Below are 16,843 nucleotides of genomic sequence, written 5' to 3' on the forward strand. Positions count from 1 at the left end.
GAGGCAGTGATTAAAAATCTCCCAACACACAAAAGCCCAGGACCAGATGGGTTCACGGGTGAATTCTATCAAACATTTCGAGAAGAGTTAACACCTATCCTTCTCAAACTCTTCCAAAATATTGCAGAAGGCGGAGCACTCCCAAACTCATTCTACGAGGCTACCATCACCCTGATACCAAAACCAGGCAAAGATGTCACAAAAAAAGAAAACTACAGACCAATATCACTGATGAATATAGATGCAAAAATCCTCCACAATATACTAGCTAACAGACTCCAACAGCACATTAAAAAAATCATACACCATGATCAAGTGGGTTTTTATCCCTGGGATGCAAGGATTCTTCAATATCTGCAAATCAATCAAAATGATTCATCATATCAACAAATTGAAGGATAAAAACCATATGATCATCTCAATAGATGCAGAAAAAGCTTTTGACAAAGTTCAACATCCATTTATGATAAAAGCTCTCCAGAAAATGGGCATAGAAGGAAAGTACCTCAACATAATAAAAGCCATATATGAAAAACCAAAAGCCAACATCGTTCTCAATGGGGAAAAACTGGAAGAATTCCCTCTAAGAACAGAAACAAGACAAGGGTGTCCACTCTCACCACTATTATTCAACATAGTTTTGGAAGTTTTAGCCACAGCAATCAGAGAAGAAAAAGAAATCAAAGGAATCCAAATTGGAAAAGGAGAAGTCAAATTGTCACTCTTTGCAGATGACATGATATTATATATAGAAAACCCTAAAGACTCTACCAGAAAACTGCTAGCACTCATTGATGAGTTTAGTAAAGTAGCAGGATACAAAATTAATGCACAGAAATCTCTTGCATTCCTATATACTAACAACGGAAGAGCAGAAAGAGAAATTAAGGAAACTCTCCCATTCACCATTGCAACAAAAAGAATCAAATACCTAGGAATAAACCTGCCTAAGGAGGCAAAAGATCTGTATGCAGAAAACTTTAAGACACTGATGAAAGAAATCAAGGACGACACAAACAGATGGCAGGACATACCATGTTCCTGGATTGGAAGAATCAACATCGTGAAAATGACTGTACTACCCAAAGCAATTTACAGATTCAATGCAATCCCGATCAAATTACCAATGGCATTTTTCACAGAACTAGAGCAAGAAATCTTACGATTTGTATGGAAATGCAAAAGACCCCGAATAGCCAAAGCAATCTTGAGAAGGAAAAATGGAGTGGGTGGAATCAGGCTTCCTGACTTCAAACTATACTACAAGGCCATAGTGATGAAGACAGTATGGTACTGGCACAAAAATAGAAAGGAAGATCAATGGAATAGAATAGAGAACTCAGAAGTAAGCCCAAACACATATGGGCACCTTATCTTTGACAAAGGAGGCACGAGTATGCAATAGACAAAAGACAGCCTCTTCAATAAGTGGTGCTGGGAAAACTGGACAGCAACATGTCAAAGAATGAAATGAGAACACTTCCTAACACCATACACAAAAATAAACTCCAAATGGATCAAAGACCTACATGTAAGGCCAGACACTATCAAACTCCTAGAGGAAAACATAGGCAGAACACTCTATGACATCCATCAAAGCAAGATCCTTTTGGACCCACCTCCTAGAATCATGGAAATAAAATCAAGAATAAACAAATGGGACCTCATGAAACTTAAAAGCTTTTGCACAGCAAAAGAAACCATAAACAAGACTAAAAGGCAACCCTCAGAATGGGAAAAAATAATTGCCTATGAAACAACGGACAAAGGATTAACCTCCAAAATATACAAGCAGCTCATGCAGCTTCATACCTAAAAAGCAAATAACCCAATCCACAAATGGGCAGAAGACCTAAATAGACATTTCTCCAAAGAAGACATACAGATGACCAACACACACATGAAAAGATGCTCAACATCACTAATCATCAGAGAAATGCAAGTCAAAGCCACAATGAGGTATCACCTCACACCAATCAGAATGGCCATCATCACAAAGTCTGGAAACAACAAATGTTGGAGAGGGTGTGGAGAAAAGGGAACTCTCCTGCACTGTTGGTGGGACTGTAAGTTGGTACAGCCACTATGGAAAACAATTTGGAGGTTCCTTAAAAAACTACAAATAGAACTACCATATGATCCAGTAATCCCACTCCTGGGCATATACCCAAAGAAAACCATAATCCCAAAAGAAACATGTACCATAATGTTTATTGCAGCACTATTTACAATAGCCAGGAGATGGAAGCAACCTAAATGCCCATCCACAAATGAATGGATACAGAAGATGTGGCATATATATACAATGGAATATTACTCAGCTATAAAAAGGGATGAGATGGAGCTATATGTATTGAGGTGGATAGATCTAGAGTCTGTCATACAGAGTGAAGTAAGTCAGAAAGAGAAGGACAAATATTGTATGCTAACTCACATATACGGAATCTAAAAATGGTACTGATGAACTCAGTGACAAGAACAAGGATGCAGATACAGAGAATGGACTGGAGAACTCGAGGTATGGGAGGGGGCGGGGGGTGAAGGGGAAACTGAGAGGAAGCGAGAGAGTAGCACAGACATATATATACTACCAACTGTAAAATAGTCAGTGGGAAGTTGTTGTATAACAAAGGGAGTTCAACTGGAGGATGGAAGATGCCTTAGAGGACTGGGGCAGGGAGGGTGGGGGGGACTCGAGGCAGGGGGAGTCAAGGAAGGGAGGGAATACGGGGATATGTGTGTAAAAACAGATGATTGAACCTGGTGTACCCCCCAAAAAAATAAAAAATAAAAAAAATTAAAAAATAAAAAAATAATAGAAACACATTCCTTTGCCAGTACATCCATGGGACTCCAGATGAGAAAGCTCTCAAGGAGAAAAACAAAATGCAATTTGAATCAAATTATGTGAAGCTTCTCAGACACACCCAGCCAGAGGCACTAGGAAGCATCTGGGAAGATGCTGACAGCCCACCAGTAATGAGACCACAGGATCTGCTGCTGGAAGGGCTTCTGCTGTCATCCTCCACTTACCAGACCTCTCCCTCCACTCTATTTTTCACAGTTTCCCCACACCAGGGTTTGCCCTAAATGCAAAGAGGCTTTGGAGATGGCTTCAATAGAACAGAGTAGCTGTTCCTTACTCAAAACAACCCCCTTTGTCCCTATGACTTGGCTCTGCATTCTCTTTCTATTCAATACTTTGGGTAGGGCAAGAGTGTGACAAATCCACAGGACTGGAAGTAAAGACACAACAAAAAATTATGAAGCTTTCTCTCTTCTGTGATGTTTCCCTCTCCCTGTACCTTTATGATCCCTGCTTCTTTAAAGCTGCTCCCAGGGGAGAAACTTACCGTCTCTATTACATTTATTGTTTGCTTCTTTCAGAGGTAAGAGTTTAACAGCCAGGCAAAGAGTGAAGCTTACAAGGTGGTATTTCAAACATCAGTTAAATGGTGAAGGTTATTTTTCAGCACTCCTGATATCATACTACGTGAACAGCCCTGATGGAAAGTCAATACAAACTGTGTTTTCATGGCAATTTGCCTTGACTATATTCACACTTAGCAAGAGGTTCTGTTGATGGGACTTGGTCATTAGCTGTGATATTATTTATTGCTATGTATTAACAAAGACTAAACTGTTACTCACTTAATGACATTTAAAGCCCTCAATAACCTGATCCTGTGCTACGTTTCCAACTCTATTTACCATTACTCCCTGTGATTCAGCCAACCTCTCAATTGTTTATTCTCCATGCTTGTTCCAGGTTTGCAATCTTCATGCCCTTATTCAAAATTAGAGCCAGCCTGGCATAACAGAAAGAGCACTCAACTCAGATGGGGCTGAGTGGGAAACATGGCTTAAACAAATTGAGTGACTTACACAATATACTAGTTATATAATTTTGTGCCTTTAGCTTAATCATCTGTAAAATGATGCTTCTCACTGTGCAATGTTCTTAAAAGGGTAATGTAGGATGTAGAGGGATTGTACACAGATGAGGCACTCAATAAGTCATCTCTTTCAAGTATGCAAATCTTACTCATCCTTCAGGATGAAGCTCAGGTAACACCAAAAGTGTTCATTGATTGCCTCCCTCGGGATGCAATTTTTCCCTCTTCTAAACTCCCATCTCACTTTGCCCTTATCTATCTATCATGTGGTGAAAACGTCTTTCTATTTGTGTAGTATGGGGAGTCGAACTGACATTTGTATTGTGGCATGTGTAAAAATAAAGGGCAGAGAACTCCCCTGGGGATCTATGTGCTTGGTTGCTCTGCGTGGGGGCTCCTCTTTTGGACAGGAAGAATAACCTCAGGCCCTTGCCAATTCCCTGTACCTAATTTTGTATTCTTGTGTTTGTTTGTTTGTTTTTTCTTGAAGGGGGACCTAGATTGCATAGGTGTCAATCCCCACAAATCCTGATTAGCACCTGGGGAGAGGGAAGGAGATGCACAGTGGAGGGACCCAGAGCTGAAGGCGTTGTGTTGATGAAGGATGTCATGAGACTGGAAACGAGTATGCTATTTGGGATCTGGATAACAAAGTGTGGCAAAAGTTGGGAGTGCATCTGTCATCCATGATTATTCTGACAATATGAGGATCAGTAGTGATGAAGCGGGTGCCCACAGAACCCTTGGCAGGGCGATCGGCATTCTCTTGATGGACAGTGACATCGGTGGGCACTTCTCATCAAGCCAAACAGCCCTCGTCAGAGAGGCCTCCTCTGACCTTCTTTTCTAACACCCTCCACCAGCTTCACCCTCATCTACCCTTATTTGAGGCATTGTCACTATCTGAACTCTTATTTGCCTTTCCTTACCACCCTCCTCCCAACACACACACATCCTAAGAGTCAGGGATTTTACCTGTTGTGTTCATCACTTATTCCTAGAAGAAAGTGGGTGCTTAGTTTATAGGAAATACTCATTAAGTTTCTAAGGAATGAATGAGTGTGATGACTTCTCAAGGAGCTTCATAAAAGACAATGACAAGGGGAAGCGAACATGGAAGAGGAAAGGCAGGGTAGATGCCTCATAGTAACTGAAGCTGACAACTCAGTTTGTGAACACAATAGGAAGCACTCCTCCAGCTTTCCTAGAAATTCTGGAGGGATTGCTGTTTGGAGTTCCCATGGGAGTAAGTGGGAGAATTCTGTCCTCATTGGCTAGAGAGACCAGGAGCAGTTAGGTTTCATGTATTCTTGAGTTGTTTCTGTGGACCTTATCTTCCCTCTCAGGCTCTTTAGAGGAAGTTGGGACATATCCTCAAAATCTCCAAAGGATCTAATACAGGGTCTTGCAAAAATTAAAGAATTAAATTTAAATTAAAGAATGAATGAAAGAATAAAAGATTAGCTGATCTTGTTCCATCTAAACAGTCTATGTGTTAGAAAGAAACAACATAATAAACCAGAGATACTTAGTCATATAAGTGATATGGTATAAAAGATTTCTACTGGGAACTCCTAAGACGACATCCATTAGAAGGTAGGAGTCCCTTGCTGTGAAGTCTAAAACATCTCCTCTTGCCACAAAATGAAATGCTACACAAACTCAAATAAGTAGAGCTGGTAACTTAGCAACTGCAAATATTTACAAATATGCAAGTCAAGTCCCATCAAAAAATCAGGGTAATTATCGGCAAATTGTATATCATGCAAATGATTTGAAACCATGCAAATGATTTGAAACCATACAAAATGAGTTGTGGGTGATTGCCACAACTGCTTTTAATTGCTCCTGGAAATGTCTCTCAGTGTCTTGAGTTTTGTTGGGTTGAATTGATATGACATTAAGTTTCACAACAATGCACCACCATCAGGGTCTTTCATTTACATGTCATGCTGGGTTAGCCTAGTTAACAAGCTGCAGAAATTAGAATTATTTACTAGATGATCACCCTCAACAGACCATCAATAACTTTAAAAAAGGTGGGGAATCTGGAAATTTGTGGTCTAGAAATTTTTTTAAAAATTCACTCTTTTATGAACTGTTTATGAAGGAGTTTTACATTACACACTTTCAACATTTTTCAGTATTAGTTTAAAAGATTCTACAATAATCTATCCAAAAGTAAATGTGTGTGCTTTTTTAAAAGAAAGAAAGGAGGGAGGGAGAGAGGGAGAAAGAGAGAGAGAGAGAACCAGAAGAAAGATTGAACATATGTGCACAATGAATAAGTTGTTGGAAAAATTAGTACTAAGTGACTTGTCCTTTATTTTGTGAATCTGAATGATGCCAAAATAGGCAGGCAAGTAATTGCATGATGTACCAATTAATACTTAAACTAGAGACAAAGGGATCAACTGGGTTTCCTATTGACCTGATTGGGAGAAAACAAAAATCCTCAAATTGCATTACAACCAAATTTGAATTCAATTTTATACTCCCTACCCCTTACAAAACTTTTTAAAATTTAATTTCTGGAAGATATCAAAATCAAAATATATTCTAATTCTCCTTCTGCTATCTTACATCTCCTGTACAATAGAGCTTACAGTTGGAGCCAATTTATTTTGCAGTTCACAGTATTTCAAATTCTTGCAGAGAAGACTTTTTTTCTGCCAAGATTCACACCAAAGCAACTTGATAGTCTTGCCCAAGAAGGATCGAATGTGAAACTAGACAACAGCGAAAAATTGTGCAATGTGCCCTTCTCTGTAGCCAGTCAAGTGCAAAGAAATTTGCGTTGTTGCACTTGTGAGGCTTTCAAATGTGCAGAGAAAATAGTTGAGCACAGGGCTTCTGGCCTGCAGCGTTGCCTCACTAACCATTTGTTTTCTCATCTAAAACTCTGGGGGGAGAAAGAAAAGGCAAGCATAGCCATCCCACCCCTCCTTTTCAAACGGAGTGGCCATGCCAGATATTCTGAGTAACTTATTCAGCCCAAGGCTAATAAGCTGAACAACTTGTTTTGGCTAGACATTCCTCATCTCCATATGGAATTGCTTGTGTGAGTTTTTGGACTATTATGTGGTCAAAGGGAGGATGTTAGATGAAAAAAAAAATTCTCAGCACTTTCCTTTTCTCTCATATAAATCCACTTTCAAGGCTGAAGTAAACTGCATGAATTGCCCAAATCCTTAGGCGAAAGACATCAGAGAATATCACATAAGCACCATCTTTAATAGGTTTGAAGGCATGCCTCTTAAATTGGGCTAAATTTGCTGATAAATCCACCGTAGCTAACCTTGCCTACTCTGAACCTAGCCTGGGGCCTTCTTTATAAAGAAGGCATATTTTCACTGAACCAAAGTAAATCTTAATTACATATTTGCTTAGCATGGAGAGCCATTTTGCTTCTGAATGGAAGGCTGTAACTGACAGAAAGTGGAAAGTGGGTTGATGTGGTATATTTTACAGAAATCTATCAGAAAATATATATAAAGAGGGGAAGAAAAAAAACCACTCCCAAATTCTCAGATAGAGTTAGGTAGTTTTGAATTCAGCAGAATTGATTATTCAATGTTCTTTATGCCTTATTTCTCACCGGGGAAATGTATCAAAATATTCTCTGATGCTTCTTTAAATACCAAATAAGGTCCTTCCTTAACAGACTGATTCAGGAGTTCTTGTGTGGGACTCAGTTTTCTGTTTCTCAAAGGTCCATATATGAGTCTGAAAGTTACTTCAAAGTCCAAAGAGTTGAAGATTATTATTCCTTATTATTTATTTATAGTTTTCTAAAAAGGGATTAATCTAAATGAGGCTCTGCAATGAGTCAACAGGCTTCAGAAAGAGGCACTGTTCATTCATCCTCTCATTCATTTATTTAGTCATCCATTTGGAAAAGATGCGTTGAGCAGTTTTAAAAAGCCAATCACTGACCTAGGTGCTGGAGATATAAATATGCATAATTACTACAGTCCTGCTTCCAGAAAGTCCATTCCCAGTGTGTGGCTGATTTGGCAATTCAGGCTGAGTAACTGTCCTCTTGACATTTAATTGAGATTATATTTGATATGCTTGAGGTGCATTTCATGGGGCTATACAAAAGTCTCAGCCTCTATATTCTAGTTCAGTACAAACCTGGAGGCACATTCAAGCTCCGGACCTCGCTGTAGGGACTGGAGAAGGACTCTGCTGTGGCTGCCTCACAGCTCAGTTCCTCCATTCCAACTCTCATTCCTTCACCCTCCCACAGGTGATGATCCCAAGAGCACTCTTCAATAAACATCCTATCTACAAATCTGTCTCCGAATCTGCTTCCCAAAGAATCCCATCTGTGACACAGATTAGATATTTGATATGGATTTGAATTTTTTTCTCCGCCTGCTGTACTATCTCTAACTCTAAAATCTGTGGCGTTTCTGAGCACTTTATACTCCATCAGGAAATCCTACACAATATTGCTTCTGAACAAGGTAAAACAAGATGCACAATGGGCTACATTCCATGGCTTCACTAACTTTATCATCCATCTCATTGCACAGAAGCTGCTTACATAGAATAGAAATGTATGCTGCAAACTGGAAACAATATATGATGTTCTTTCTTTTAGAGCCATTTTCCAAGCATCTAGAAACAAAACAATGGATGTAGAAGTAATGGCTATTACTTGTCCAAGTAACGACTCATTAATACCTTTAACCCTATCCTTCTTGATTCTACTGATTTAGAGGTTTAGTACCTCTCAGAAGGATGCTTCCACCATGGAACACTAACAATTTAAGGATAAGCTGACACTGCAATCTAGCAATTTTGGAGTCTTTGTGCCAAAAGGCAAATAGCAAAAATGAGAGATTACAATATTGGCTGAGGGGATAATCCTGTCAAGGGAAACATTTTGTAACTGACATACAATGGGCAGTGTTACACAGAACCAGGAGATTTCTAAATGCCTCTTTATATGGTGATGTCTAGTGATAAAAAGTTAGTAAAAGTCACTACAACTCTAAACAAACTGGGTTATTAGGCTGCAATATCCTTTAGATAAATATTCTTAATGCTCAAACATTCCAGGGTCACTTTTTGTTTCTTAGAACAAGAATCTAGACCAATTCAGAAATGTGTATACCAGCAGGATAATACAATGATTTACTGGATTCAAAATATGAAAATAAGATAATTTTTTCTACTTAATTCATAGAATAAAAATATTCCAGTTAAATATATTAAATGTGCCAGAAATGCTGAGGTTAAGACTACCATTTTTGACCCTGTTTCACATAACTTTCCCACCGTGAGGCTACAGTCCCCAGAGCTTCACCAATCTGTCCCAATTCACTTCTATTCTCACACTGCCTAACATTTCTAAGTGAATTCCAAGACAATATCTTCTCTCTTTCTTTCAATTCTTTTAATAAATTGACTACCACTTGAACTTTCTAACTTACACACCTTTATCTGGTAGGTAGACTGAACACTGGTACATCAGAGTGTTTAAATGGAAAAGATGTTAGCAACCAAATGTGAGCAAAAAATGTTTTCTTTTGTTCTTAGGGGTAAAGGTTTGCTCATTCTTTACTAAAACATGTAGCTATCAGATAACTGTCTCACGCCTGATAACCATCAGCTACACAGCAGATTATCCCCGTGTTCATCATTCTATTCCCAGCCAAATGGTTTGTTAATTTACCTGATGGCCAGTGCTCTGATTATGATCTCTTGACATATGCTTGAATTCGATGAAATTCCAGTCACTGTTACACATTAGAGAGTTAATTTATGAAGCATGCTGTTATAAAATTTCCTACTTGAAAACTATTTTCAGGTCATAGGTTTAAAGTCTGATATTGGTAGCAGATATTCTAAATTTAAACCAAATTGACAAACTAGATGTTGATAAATCACTGGGACCAAGTGACCTCCACTAACAACTTTGGGAGAAAACTCACAGAGAAATTATTGAACTCATGGTTAAATCTATAACCTGTCATTCTAAAGTCTCTGGGCCAGAGGTCAGTCAGATTGCTAATGTAACTCACACCTTTCAGTGCATTCAGGAATGTTAGAACTAATAAGGGATTTCATTAATAAGACTATAAAATAAATGCAAAAAAAAAGTCCCCTATTATATCATCAATAACCAATTACTCTAATAGGGGGAAATCATCAACAACAGCAACCACCTAAAAATAAAACAAACAATAAACCTAATAACCCTAGGAATTAGTAGGAAAACTGTGGATTTGTAAATAAAGTTATAAATATTTCCTGGGAAATAAGTATCATAGTTTAGGAAAGAAAACAATATTATCAGATGTCAATTCTGAAGTCAATATGTAAATATCAAACAAAACACAGTGATAATCTTTTATTAGCTTTCCAGAATAATTCTTTCCTAATAACAACTTCACTGAAGCATATCTTACATATTATAAAGTTCACTCATTTCAGGTGCACAATCTAATGACTTTTAGTAATCTTACTGCATGGTGAAGCCATCAACTTAAGTAAGTTTTAAAACATTTCCAGGTCTTCCCTGGCAGTCCAGTGGTTAAGACTCTGCCCTACCAATTCAGGGGGCATGGGTTCGATCCCTAGTCAGGGAACTAAGATCCTACATGCCGTGTGGCATGGCCAAAAAGAAAAAAAAATCAGTATTAAAAAAAAAAAGAAAGAAAGAAAGGGAGGATGTTTAACCAACATAAGAAAACAATCTTAAAAAAACAAACAAAAAACCATTTCCATCACTCCAATAAGATCCCTCTTGCCTTTTTACAGTTCATTCCCACTCCCACTCTTAGCCCCCATGTAACCACTAATCTACATTCTGTCTCCATAAATTTGCCTTATATAAACATTTCATATAAATGGAATCATACATGGTGAGATCTCTTGTGCCTGGCTCTATCACTTAGCATAATGTTTTTGAGGTTCATCCTTGTGCCAGTAGTTTGTTCTTTTTATTGCCAAATAGTATTCCACTGTATGAATATTGCTGCCAAAATAACTGTGAGATTACCAATAAAATAAATACGTTAAAAGAACCAAATCATTTTGAAGTTGCAAAAGACGGGGGACTCTTATGACATTATAAATCTACAATAATATAAACAATGTGACATTAATACAGGAAGTGACAGACACTTCAATTGAGAAAATTGTAATATTTAGACCTAAAATACAGTATTTACAAGAACTTAATATATAGTAAGAATGTATCTCAAATCAGTGACAATAATTGATTACTCAATAAGTGACGTTTAGATGGCTGGCAAATATAAAAATAATCTTAAATTCTAACTGCACATCAGACACCACAATGAAATTAATCCCAAATAGTTTAAAGATTCAAATGTGGAAAGTGAAATTATAAACATACAGGGTGAATATTTATACAGTCTTTAGCCTCACAGGAAAGGTAGAAACTATAAAGAAAAAGGCTTAATACATCACATTTTTGAAACTTATGCACGACCTAAATCATAAAAAGTAAATTGCAAATGACAAAAGAGGGAAATATTTACAGAATATAAATGCCTAGTAAGTGGTTCATATTTTAATATATAACATTTAAAAAGTACTTACAAACCACTTAGAAAGAAATTAAACCCCAATGTAAAATATATCAAATAACCATATTAGTAAGTGAGCAAGTAATGACAAAGAGCCAATAGAAATAAGTTCAGCCTTAATGTAGCAAAAGTGAAAAGGAGAACCATAATGAAGTCTATGTATCAAATAAAATTTGACGTTGAAAGGGATTTTTTAATGCAAATGCCTAGAATTAGCTGGGGTGTGGGCAACAGCTGCTCGCATATTCTCTTGGTGAGAGTGTAAATTGGTATAACCACTATGGAGGACAATCAGGAAAAACTTCACAAAAGCCATTAAAAGATGCATACTCTGATTCATCCAGTCATTGCTAGTATTTTTTTTAATTAGTCATTGTTAGTATTTTAAGGATAGTCGTAAGTAATTGTTTATAACAAAAATATAAAAGCACTGAAATATCTAACAATAAGGAATTACTCCATAAATTATAATAAATGCATTTAATTCTCTTCAGCCAATAAAATGATGAGGAAGAATTATGTGGAATGACATGAAGAGTTGCTAAAAAATATTGTTTAACAAAAGCAAAAAAAAACCAAAAAAAAACAAAAGCAGAGTTTAGAATAGTGTTTGCTATATGATCCCATTTTTTTAGAAAAAGGAATAAAACTTTTTAAAACGTGGATAAGTGGTAGAGGGAGACATTTAGTGTAATTATGAGCATCAAAATTTCTGCTGATGGAAGGATAATGAAATGTTTAAAATGAATTTAAAACACATTATTTGGCTCACCTGTATTTTCCAAACTTTCTACAAGAAACATGCATTACTTTTATCACCAATTATTATTTTAAATAAAATATTATTTAAAAGTATGTTCACTTTCTTGGATAAGTGATTCAAATCATAATAAATAACAAGCTTCATGAGAATTAGATGAGAAATCTAAGCAAAGCCTTCCACAGGCTATCTCATAGGATGTAAATAGGCATATATAAAAAGGAGATTAATTTAAATTTTCAAAAAAAAATTAGAACCGTAAATCAGTGATCTTGTTCTAATCTTTTTTTTTGGTTCTCCCTGTTACTTGCTTCTACCCTCCTTGTATTTTTACTGAATTCCTTTCCGCCATTTCTTTGCCCTTGGTTTACGAACAATGGATTCAATTTCCTCACTGAGAAAAACAGTAAGAAGAAGATAACCCTTTAAACCGACTCCCCGCTAGATTACTCCCCACTCTTTCTTTTCATTAAACTTCTTGGAAGAATGCGCCATGCATGCCACTGACTTCTACAGCTTGTGTTCATTCTCAGCCCATTGCAATCTGGCTTTAGTCCCAAATATTCTGATGCAACTTTTGACACCAAGTTTACAAATGCTCTTCTAAATGCTAAATATGTTCAAAAAACTCTTTCCAAGCCTCCAGGGTAGAAATCTTCTCTTAAACATTTTGATTCCCCTCAAGCCCCAAGTACAGTCTTTTCATTCATGGTAAATCCACCTCTGGCGTCAGGCATTATTCTAGTTACCAGATACAAATCAGTAACAGAGTGAGAAGCAGAATGCATTCTGGATCCCAAGAAGTTTGTATTCAGCTATCATGACATCTCTTTTGTTGTACCCTAACTGCCTGTACCTGTCTCTCCTGTCATTGAGAGGATTAAATGAGATAATGTATACAAAGCACTTGGCACACAGACTGTAATTCAGACTAAGAGTTCAATCAACAGTAGCAAATATACAAATTCTGTGTGTTCAGTAGATGCTATGACCCAGGGTGAATTTGCTTCTCAGAAACTAAAAGTGTGTTTGCATTTCAAAAATATGTTTTACGTTGGGAATCACATTTTGTTTCTACCTTCGTGATTGACCCTTCCGTGTTTCAGTTTTAGATGTTATTTATCCAAGGCTTTCCTATATTTTAGCACAGAATTAGGTACTAGAGCTGTAGAAATGAGTATTAGACAACCCTTGTCCTCAATAGGCTTACTGTCATGTTGATGGTAAAAGTAGAGTTATAATGCAACATAAGAAGCATGATCACAAAGTTATTCATCTGACAGATATGAGCTGATGCTTAAGCCTTTAAAATCAAACAAACCTCCAAACACAGAAAAGCCATTGTATCTATGCAAATAGGCATAGACATAATATGAGCTAAAGATTGTACTTAGCCCTGTGTCTTCAAATAATATTTGGAAGAATCCAAGGAATAAACAAAAAATGCACTACTCAAACATTTCAGCATAAATGAATTTACCTCCAAAAAGAGCAGAAGGAAATTTTATCTAAGGTACTAGGTCACCAGTGCCAAGAAAAGCAAGGCTTTTCATTCAAAATTGGAATTTATAAGATATATATAGAAATACTATGAAAAATCACAAATACCAATGTGCATATTTGTGGGATTTGAGACATGTAGTTGCTTCTGTTTGCTTTCTAAGGTTTTAGAGAAGCAGAATTGGAACAGATTCTGTCTGCCATGTCTATGTTCAGAGGGAAACATTACAACCTATCTAACATCTACAATAAAAGTGTATTTTGAGACCTGAAGAGGTCTAAGAAACCTAAGTTTCTTTCCAAATCAATAGAAAAAATCCTATTTGTTCTAACAGGAAAGGGAATTCTTTTTTGAATCCTCATGACTATTTTGTATCTGTTCAGAGAAACCTCAGTTACTTTCTGGGCCTAAGGCTGAAAATAAGTTTTTCTTCACACTCTGACCACCAGGTTACAAGCGGACGAGCAAGGCTATCATTTGGCAAATAAAACACTTTGGCAATATCTATGTGTGTGCAAGTGTATGTGTGGTCGCAGATGTGTGTGAGTACATGAAAATGTGCCCAAGATGACAAGGTCCCTGAGAACAGAAGCTGGGTCTTATCTTTCTTTATATCCTCAGTGCTTTTCTCATAGTAGGCACTTACTAAAAGTGAATCAATGGACCAGCAAATGGATAGATGAAAGTGGTGTGTACAGTAAGTAAGATACAGTGCTTCATCACTTTTTTATTGAAATAAACATGAAGCGATTAAACCACATGTGGGTTTCTTGGTAAAACCAGAGGCCAAAGAGAGAGGGGGGGAGAGAGAGAGAGAGAGAGAGAGAGAAGTTTGAAACATTTGTGTTGCCTCCAGGAGTTTCTTTAACTTTTCAATACTGATTAAACCAAGCCCTTACTTTTCATACAGTTTAATTCTGGATGACTCTGCTCTTAAGCTAGTTTAAATATGGGTACCATTATTGGTTTCCACAAGCACATTTTAAAAACAAGCATTTTTGTTCAATAGATTTTATCTTTCACCATGGTCTCCCATTGTCACATTTTTTAAACTTTCTCTCTTTCCCATGTTCTTAACTTTGCAGAGATGGGTAGAAAAATTTTAAACATATTTGCAAAAATAAATCAAAACATTTTTTGCTATCATCTGTATAAATCAAAAAAATTTTAAACACTAATTTATTGGCCATTAACGTCTGCTGAAGTTAGTTTCAACTTGATCTTCATCACTTACTTAGGAGAGAATTTTCCAGAAACACTGACTAGGAGTGAGGGGGAGGGTGACAAAAAGATATGAAAGACTGTGAACAAGAAAAAAATGGAAAATGCTTTGAGCATTACTCAGTGCCCGTCTTTATAGCACGGCTCAATTTTATGCATGAAAACATGGTGGCTCATAGGATCATCAAGGAGAAAGCAATGGCTCTTTAGATTCCAGCCATAAACAGTATGGAAGAGCCTCTATGTATATCTTCCAGTGATCATTATCACAAAAGATGATGCTTTTTCAAAATTCAGATATCACTGGGGATTTTTAAGATTTGCTTGCAAAATATAAGTGATGGGGTAGTTCCTTTGCAATTACTCCCAAATCCAGTGAATTTAAGTTGATTGAGTTCTGTATACTACATCTATGAAGGTTGCTTGCAGCACTGTTTCTGTCCCTGTGAAAGCTACAGCTGTCACGAAGCTCCCATGACATGCCATTGTCTTCTGTTATCATCCCTGCTCTACAGCCTGTATCCATGCATCACAAACCACCTCCTCGGCTTGCCAACATGGCCATCAGAAGAGACAATGTTGCTTTAGCGTCGCTTTTGAACCTAAGAGCAAAACAAGCCCTTATGCATGGAAGTTTTGGCTTGGATACAGGACACTAGCTCAAATAAAATGTCACTGCAAATAGCACAAATCACTGTAAACAAATACTGCCTCCACGCCTGGTGTAAAACATCCACAGATAAGGCTAAGACTATCAAATGCTGCTTTGGGACATGCTTTTGTCTCCTTCATCTTTAAGCTCAGAGCTCAATCCAATTATTCACAAATTTAGGTTCTGTTCCTGATTTATGTACACTAGGGTTGGAGGGTTGTTGTTTTAAAAATATTTTTGGTATGACAAGTTGAAAATTTTAGCTCATAAGCTAAGATTACCTCAAAATAAATATGTTAAGTAAATCCACAAGATATGAATGCAAGGACTCTTGGCATACAAGAAAGTTAAAATATAATTTTTTCACAAGGAATTGACATTATTCATAAGATTCTTTACATTCTCACCATTTATTTTGAGAATGTCCAATTTGTACATTTTTCATCAACTTATACTGTTAAGTATAAAGTGTTTCCCCCAAAAAAGGATTCCTGAAAGATTCTTGAAATTGCCTTCTGCAGTTTCCTTCCTCACTGTAGCTAACTATAAAATCCGTACACTGTGTAACTAAAATGCTAGATTCTTTCCATAATTCATATTGATTTTTGCATAAAATGCCTATTCTGAGCTCAGAACTACATAATCAAACACAACCATCAGTTTCCGATGCTAAACAAAATTATCCCTTTGGGGGGATTTATTCACACCTTCTCTGGAGATAAAGGGGAAAATAATCATCTCACTTCCTAAAACATTATAGCTTTACATTAGATAAAATAGACACCTCTATCTGAAGTCAATTTCCATGTCAGGTAAATCAAATAGTCATAGCTCCACAGTAAAGAATTAAATTTCATCTGTAAGTCAAATTTCTAGACAGTTCCTGAGGCTTTTAAACCTTCAGATACTCAGAGAAGGAGGTGGTCATGAAGGAGCTTATGAAATGTGATCTTTTTCCAAGGGAATTTTTATCTACTATTAGCCAGATGCTGTCTTCTTCATGTTAGTCCCTCCCCTAGACAAATCAAGACTGCCAAATTAATCTTCGGAAGAATTCCTCTTTGTGGAAGGTGTAATCCTAAAACCCTATCACTCCCTTCCTTTGACATCCAGAGTTGCTTTGGGGAGCAATACACAAGCTCATCTCCTCCCACACCCCTCACTCTGCCCCCTCCTCACCGGGGACACCCACATTGCCTTTCCTCCCCGTCTTGGTACATAGCGAACAGCTTTGATATTTGCTAG

Source organism: Hippopotamus amphibius, chromosome 2 (assembly GCF_030028045.1).
Source record: "Hippopotamus amphibius kiboko isolate mHipAmp2 chromosome 2, mHipAmp2.hap2, whole genome shotgun sequence".
NCBI classification, from domain to species: domain Eukaryota; kingdom Metazoa; phylum Chordata; class Mammalia; order Artiodactyla; family Hippopotamidae; genus Hippopotamus; species Hippopotamus amphibius.